This window comes from Ipomoea nil, unplaced genomic scaffold (genome assembly GCF_001879475.1).
Source record: "Ipomoea nil cultivar Tokyo-kokei standard unplaced genomic scaffold, Asagao_1.1 scaffold3415, whole genome shotgun sequence".
Taxonomy (NCBI): domain Eukaryota; kingdom Viridiplantae; phylum Streptophyta; class Magnoliopsida; order Solanales; family Convolvulaceae; genus Ipomoea; species Ipomoea nil.
In genome coordinates, this window is record NW_017619843.1 from 578987 (window position 1) to 587625 (window position 8639).

Consider the following 8639-nt stretch of genomic DNA (forward strand, 5'->3'; position numbering starts at 1 on the left):
AAGAAAGGCGACAAGATTTGGTAGATTGCTTTTGGCAGTGGATTCAAATGTAACAATGCGGTCTGGAAATGCAACCGGAACCTTAAAAACCCGACAATGGACCATGAAATTACATAAATATCATCAAAAATCACAGTCAACAAACGGAGGACCAAATCGTGTTAAAATTGCAAAGTTAAGGACTTAATTGGTTAAAATTGAAAGTCGAGGACCAATTTGTGAATTTAGCTATAGTCGAGGGACCATTTTGGGTATTTACTCCCCATAAAACACCTAACTCCACAATAATTCCATATAAGATAATAGCTTTCTCAATATGATAATAACTAACACTTTCAAAACGTTATAATCATTCCATAAACCATTTCTAGTCATTTCCAAAACATAGTACCATTATCATAAGCCATTCAAGGCAAAATACTTTCTCGAAACATACATATAGACCGTTGGTTTGCCACGTTTAGTCCTAAACTTTCATATTGACCACTTGTGGTCCTTCGACTTTAAAATTGTTACTATTCATGGTCCAAGTTAACCATCTATGGTCCTTTAACTATTAAATTTTAACCAACCATGGTCCTTTCAAAAGGACCATGGCTGGTTAAATTTCGAAAGTAGAAGCACCATGGGTGGTTAACTTAGACCACCAATGATTAAATTTGAACGTCGAATGACCACAAATGATCAATTTGATAATTTAGGACTAAACGTGGCAAAACCACTATACTCGGAGGTCCCCATGTGGCATTAACTCTTTCTAAGTATGGAGGATTTCAAATAATCATTTCTCAAAACATACACATAGATAAACATAGATATGGAGGAATCCAAATCATATTTCTCAAAACATATATCCTCAAAACATATTTCCAAGTAGCATATAGATAAAGAAGAACTTCAAATAACACTAGTGGGGTAGGAACATCACTTCAGTGAAGTCCTTAGTAAACAGTAACCCTCTGCTGATCACACCTCAAAAACCCCCACTTTCCCAACATATACATAATTATCGAGGAACACCTATTACTAGTGGGACAGGGACATCATCTCAGTGAAGCCCTTGGTGAACAACAACCCTCTTCTGAACACACCATAGAACCCACACTTTACCACAGGTGGAAACAGGACCACAACCTTAAGTGTGCACACCCCCTAATTGGGATTCCAAGCCCAACGGATACTAAACTAACCCTAGTAACCCAGGTTGTTTCCTACTAGGTTACTCTTTAAACTAGTGGGGCAGGGACATCATCTCAGTGAAGCCCTTAGTGAACAACAATCCTCTACTGAATACATTACAGAACCCCCACTTTACCATAGGTGGAAACAGGACCACAACCTTAAGTGTGCACACCCCTAATTGGGATTCTAAGCCCAACGGGTGGTAAAATAGCCCTAGTAACCCAAGATGTTTTCTACCAGGTTACTCCTCAAACTAGTGGAGTAGAGACATCATCTTAGTGAACCCTTAGTGAACAACAACTGTTGAATTTTGTTGTTGAACAATGTCTGTAAAATATTGAAAAGGGACAAAATGTTATGAGAATTTCTGCACTTTGTCATGTTCGTAGGAACACTGCCTTAAAAAGGCTTATCCTGGTTGCTTTCGACCAGTAACACAGGCACGCGAGCTTGCGCTTGGGCAAAGCTATTAATAAAGCTCAGACGGAAATGGCAGTAGAAGAAAGTTTTGACGTGTGTCTTTCTTCTATGTACATAGCATGGTTTTATAGTGAAGATTTCAACCAACTCCACCTCTGGAAGCCACGTAAAATGAGAGAAAAGGGGATCATGGGGGTTGAATGATCCATGATGCAATGGACAAGGGAGTTGACCGAAAATTAGAGAGAATTAAAAATAGCAAAGCTATTTTCTATAAACGCCTTCCAACAATCCCCCACACATTTATAGAAAATGTTGACACGAATATCGTCTGAGCAACACACAAAGTTGGCCTTAATGTCAGTGATTTAAAATCTTGAACTGACACGTAATGACATTGAGTAATTTTCCTCCCGAGAGTGAAACAAGTCTTGAACTCGTCGTTTGGAAAAATTTTAAACTCGGATGCACACACAAACTTTTCTTTTAATACATGTAGGTCAAGACTCTGACCATTGAATCTTACTCTGTCAAGTCAACCTCAACATAGACCACCCTTTTAGAGCTACAAAGTTATTTAGGGTTAATTTAATATCACATCACTTATGTGAGTCTTTCCATGACCTCGTCATGAATTCCTCACCTCACCGATTTCAAGCACAACTCCATTGACTTCTCAAGGATGGCTTTTCGGTTTAGCCCTTTTGTAAGAGGATCTGCAATATTCCTCTCAGATTTCACATATTCCATCGTGATTACTCTAGTCATAATCAATTGTTGTACAGACTCATGTCTGACTCTTATATGCGTTCTCCTTCCATTATAGGCATTATTCTCCACAACACATATAGCTGTTTGCGAATCACAATGTAACGGCACAGAAGGTGTTGGGCACCCCCACAATGATATATCTGCCAATAAGTTTTTCAACCACTCTGGACCCTTGATCTAGACTCAATCAATAAATATAATTAAACCTTATTTTCCACCTAAGGCAATTGTTTCACCTGATCTGTTACATATATATATATATATATATATATATATATATATATATATATATATATATATATATTATTTCCCATGTCAGATTAAATTATCAGTGTATTATATTTGGAAGTTGGTGTTCTTAACCAGCCATGTAACTTCCATATAACTCTAGAAAGTTGAATTGGATATATATGTCTATACATCTATTTTGGAGGGACACAGATCCAGAATCTTATAGAATGTCACAGAGTCTCGGATATGAAAGCAATCAGAGAATGATCAGAGAAAGATCATAGAAGAGTCAAACAAGTATAGTACTTAGAGATGTTTGAGATGAATGATTTTACACTGATAAAAGTCTAAAAGATTAGATGAAAGATTATTTTCATCACTGTCATATTTTCTTGTGTTATCTACAGTAAACAATTGAGAATGTATTTTTAGATAGAATTCTCAGTTACACAATTTAAGGAAAATTCTTGGCAAAACAACCCAAGATGTCTATATATCTTATTGTATCTCATAAGTCTTAATATGATATCTTTGTTGCTTGTAAAGGGAGATTAAAGATTTATAGGAAAATGAGTATACACCTAAAGATGTTTAATGATCGCGTTTTTATTCTATTATTTTTTTTTCTGTATTTTTTGTTGTATCTAAAAAATATTACAAAATACAAGCATTTTTCCCAACATATAACATATATATTTAATAGATTATTTTTTGTAACACTAACACGTGTGTATTACTATTATCCCTGAAAATTTATTGAGTTTGATATATATATATATATATATATATATATATATATGTTAAATATGATTGTGAGTGTATGATAATAATGGAGATTGTTGGCCTTAAGTGAATATGACAGCAATTGGCAGTAACCAATCCAATCAAAGACGCCTCTGGGCGATCAATCTAAGAAAATGATTGCCATCTTATACGATTTACCGACTTTCCATTTAGAATAATATATATAAATAATGGTTTCTTTTTCAACAAACTACGACTCTGTAATTATGGTTGTACTGCCTAAAGGGTATATGCTTTTTCTTCTTAATCCAAATTTGATTAATTAATTAATGCAAGATAGATTCAGATTAGATTAGGTGTGTATTAATTAATGATTCCTGTTGGAAAAGACAGCATACATTAGTGGCAACATAACAGAGTCACTATCATGGCCCTTCGAGATATAGACAAATTAAAGCACAAACATGCATTATTATGAAGCCAAAGCATGCAATTCTAGCCTATGAGCTCCGATCCATCCCCATAGTTTTCATATACTCTTATAAATTTGTTTGCTGAAATTATATGTTCTAAAATGTTCCAATTTTATTTCTCTGATAATCATTATAATTTAATTTGTATCATTTTTTGAAACATATATTCATGTTCTCTAAGTATTGGACCAAGTAGAAGTTAAGAGTAATGGTGAGGGCTCAGGTATACGGTGTACATCACAGGATATTGAACATCCAGAGTTTAAGATCAATGAAACATTGGATAAGTAGGCGAGGCTATCAATAGATCAGATGAGTTGGCAAGTGGCTAGTAAAGAATATGGTGGAAGATATTAAATAGTGAAGGAAGAGTGTAAGTTTATTCAATGAATAGTGAAGAATACAAGATATAAAATGGGAGATGTCAGTAACAACTCTAGATTAATTTTAGGAGAGAAAATATAACTACCTAGACTAAATCAATATAATAAACGGTACAAATATTATTCCTTAATATGTCTCCGCAAGATGAAGGCAGGGCCGGATTTTAGATTTTTGTGGCCCTGTTCTGGTAAATAACTGAGGCCCTCCAAAATCATGATTTTTAAAACTAACATATAAATAACTGAGGCCCTCCAAAATCATGATTTTTAAAACTAACATATACGAGTTTCGAACCTTTGACCTCTAAGTTAAAAGACAATAAATACATATTTCAACCATCTCTTCATAGAACCTTTCAAGATTAATTGTAAACTTTTAATTTTTATTTCTAAACTAGCTAGGTAAATATTAAATATTGGGCCTCTAAAATTTGGGGCCCCTCTAAAATTGGGGGCCCTGTGCGGTAGCCCAGCTTGCACAGCCTAAAATCCGGCCCTGGATGGAGGAACCATCAATTACACCAATCTTGCTTATTTAACACATCTGCAACTTGATCATTAGCAGAGACATGACGGACAAATAGAGACCCTAGCTTGCAACTACCATATCACGCACAAAGAAATAGTCTAAAGCAAGATGCTTCATTCTTGAGTGAAAAAACGAATTCTTACAGACATAAGTCGCCCCAAGATTATCACAAAAAAAAAAAAAAAAAAAACACCAAGAGTCGTAGGAATCACTTCAACACCCAAGAAGTAGTTAAGTGGACCAAGATCTTTTATAGAAAATCTGTTAGCCAATGTCATTACAAAATCATCCAGAAAACCTATATTATTTCCAATGAGAATAATGTCGTCGACATACACCATGAAATATGCAATGACACCATTGGATGTGTAGACAAATAGAGAAGTATCCACTCTGGAGCGTGCCAAACCTTCTGAAACTAAAAATTTTGACAACTCCAAATATCAGGCACGCAGTGCCTGCTTTAGACCATAAAGTGCCTTACGAAGTTTACAAACAGAGGAAGGAAATTGGGCATCATGATACCCAGGCGGCTGTTCCATATAGACATCTTCATACAGAGTTCCATAGAGAAAAGCGTGGTTGACGTCTAATTGCCGTATTTTCCACCTGTGACTCAAAGCAATAGTTAGAATAACTCGAATGTGTAACACCCCCAATACTAATCATAACTTTAAGCATTAAACTTAATGGAAAAGATAATAAAAGTCCAACTGATATAAATAAACTCAGGAAGCTAAATCAATTCAAACGGGGATGCTATGCCACATTTAGGTTAATTAAACCCAACCTAAATGCTAACTGCTAAGGCTAGTCTAAATCGTCAAACATAACAACATAGTAATCCAGAAATACTAGTCACAATCTGGTTAAGTACAAAATAAGTCTAGGACAAGGCTCACAAGCCATCAAACTAAGCAAAAGATAATAAATCTAGCTAGAAGCTAGAGGCTAAGCTCAAACTACCGCGCTCTCAAAATCAGATCTACTCCATACCTGAAACATATTTTATAAGAATTAGCGAGAAATACTAAGTAACCCCACTCCAATATGTAAAGCATAAGTATACATTTCAAACTCAAAATAGGTTTTTAGACTTGGGAATACATACATACATACATACATACATACATACATACATACATACATACATATATATATATATATATATATATATATATATATATATATATATATATATATATATATATATATATATATACTCAACTCTAATTTAGTAACACAGTGGAGATAGTGTTAGTTCAGAATCAACTCAATGGGGATCAATCAAGACATGACTCGATTCATCAACCAAACTCAACTCAAATATGGGATAGAACATAATCATCATAGGATAAGGATTCCAACAACTGAATACAATCAAGGGAATAGCAATATCAAATTGTGAAGAACAAAAAAGGTATATCAATTCACATAATTCAAGTGTAGAACAATTCTCGTCACAATCACATATTCAATAATATCAAATCTCATATCCAACCGGGGGACAACATTCACATAGTTTTATTAATCAAAACGTGGAACAAGTGTGGAGGCCGGGCTTCCGGACAACAATCATGTCCACCCAGTGAACAATACCGTAATCTCAAATAACCAAATCCACCCAGGGGAATAACCAATGGAGACAACTCTAGATCCATAAGTGTATACACCTGAGATATATGGAATTCATCGTGCACACGATCCAACTCGGTCGGCAAAGCTAAGCGATAAGCCACCTTTCCAATTCGCTCCAGAATCTCATACAGGCCTATAAACCTGGGGCTTAGCTTTCCTTTCTTCCCAAATCTCATTACCCCTCTCGTGGGTGAGATTTTTAGCAACACCTACCAATTCCATTGTTACAATTAACACTTCAAGCTTAAAGTTGACAAAGGTTCACAGCTTTAGGTATTACCTTTTATCCTTCTTGAAACTCAGTTGGTTTCTTTCCCAAATCAGCATAGGACTTTTGACGATCTTGAGCGGTCTTCATTCTTTCTTGGATCATCTCGACCTTTTTTGTTATCTCTTACAAATACTACGGTCCCAGAGTCTCAGGGTTGACTAAATCTTCCCAACACAAAGGACTCCTGCACTTTTGTCCGTATAAAGCTTCATAAGGTGTCATTCGGATGCTTGCATGATAGCTATTGTTGTATGAAAACTCAACCAAATCTAGATGTTCTTTCCATGATCCCTGGAAATCCAATACGCATGCCCGCAACATATCTTCTAGAGTCTGAATTGTCCTCTAGGTTTGTCCATCTGTTGCCGGGAGAAACGTAGTACTTAATTAGTTTCAACTTTGTCCCCATAGCTGCTTGCAAAGCTTTCCAAAAATGGGATAAGAACCTCGAGTCTCTATCAGATACAAGGTCACACGGTACCCCATGATACTTAACTACTTGACTCACATAAGCTTTGGCTAGTTGGTTCATCGACCATGTCTCCTTCATCCACTGCAGCCTCAGCTTCAGCTTGAGTGCGACTCATAATGAAAATCTTCCCTCACGGTGTCTGGGTTTCACATTTGACCCTCTAGACAGCAATCATGTCCACCCATGGAACAATACCATAATCTCAAATAACCAAGTCCACCCAAGGGACTAACCAATAGAGACAGCTCTAGATCCTTAAGTGTATACCCCCTTATTGTGATCTCCAAGCCTCAATAAGTAGAACTAGATCTGACAACCCAGGATACGTTTCGACCATGTTTCCCTGTAATCAAATATCATCTCAAATAAGTCAAATAAGTTCCCCACACTGTCCACGGTCCCAGCATAATAATCTCAACAAGGATTCAATTCAACAAAGGAATCTCAAGAAGCAAAGGCAATGAAATAGATTCCAAAAGAAAGATATTTAACAATGAATAATCTCAAGGCAATAGCTCAACACCAAAGATAGGATACAACAAAGATATAACCTCAAATCAATAGCTCAATGCCAACGAATTCCAAAGAAGGATATAAGACGGATGTAATCTCAAAGCAATAGATCAATATCAACGGATTCCAATGAAAGGTACAAGAAAGATAAATAAGCTCAAGTCAACAACTCAACAAGAATCAAGGTAAAGGATATCAAAATGAACATACTAGCATCAAGGAATCAACATTACTAGCATGCAAGTCAATAGGATGCTCTCAAGAGTTCTTACGAAAGAATTACCAAGGATTCACAACATAAAATTCAACAATAATCCAATGAATATAAAGATTGGATCTTTACAATGAATCAAGACTCAAATCCTAATCAATAGACTCATAAAACATAGCTCTAGACCTGAGTAACATCAACAAATAGTCAAAAGTGCATGGGAGGCAACAAAACAATTCCGGAAGCTAAACAAGATAGAACCAACGGGTGGGTTCAGCGGAACTAGAGGGCCCGCCAATGACCCTCGTGGGATCAACACGGTGGGGTTTGGTGGGACCTCCACCCCCGCCAAACACCCCCACTCACACCTTACGGGTGGGTTCAACGGGTGTGCCATGCCCGCTGAATACCCTCGCTAGGCCAAATGAACCTATAGAAATAGTACGCACGAGACAATTTCCAGAATGGGTATTTTCCACTTCAACAACACCAAACTCAACAATAATCATACCAACAACAAATATAACTTGGAATGGAATAAATGGCGCATCAAACACAAGTATACCTCTAAGATACAAGTTCTAAAACAAGCATAAACACATGATTATGCTCAATATCATCAAGAATGTCAAGAATACATAAAGGGTTACCTTCTAGCTAGCAAAACACCATAAGCTCCTCAAGATCACCCTAGCAAGTCATCCTCAACTTGATCATCTTTTAAAACCCCAAAACCCAACACATAAAGAGAATAAAGATTTAGAAAGATGAAGAGATCTTGAATAGAAAAGGCGTAGGGAG

At 36.2% G+C, this 8639-nt stretch overlaps 1 long non-coding RNA gene across 1 annotated transcript; it reads right to left on the reverse strand.

The window, feature by feature from the left end:
- Window positions 1–1236: 1236 nt before the first annotated feature.
- LOC109171315 lies at window positions 1237–7353 on the reverse strand. Its single transcript, XR_002052564.1, has 3 exons — window positions 7344–7353; window positions 4288–4290; window positions 1237–1435 (listed from the first exon to the last, which is right to left on the reverse strand). It is a non-coding gene; the product is annotated as an uncharacterized LOC109171315 (long non-coding RNA).
- Window positions 7354–8639: the final 1286 nt, after the last annotated feature.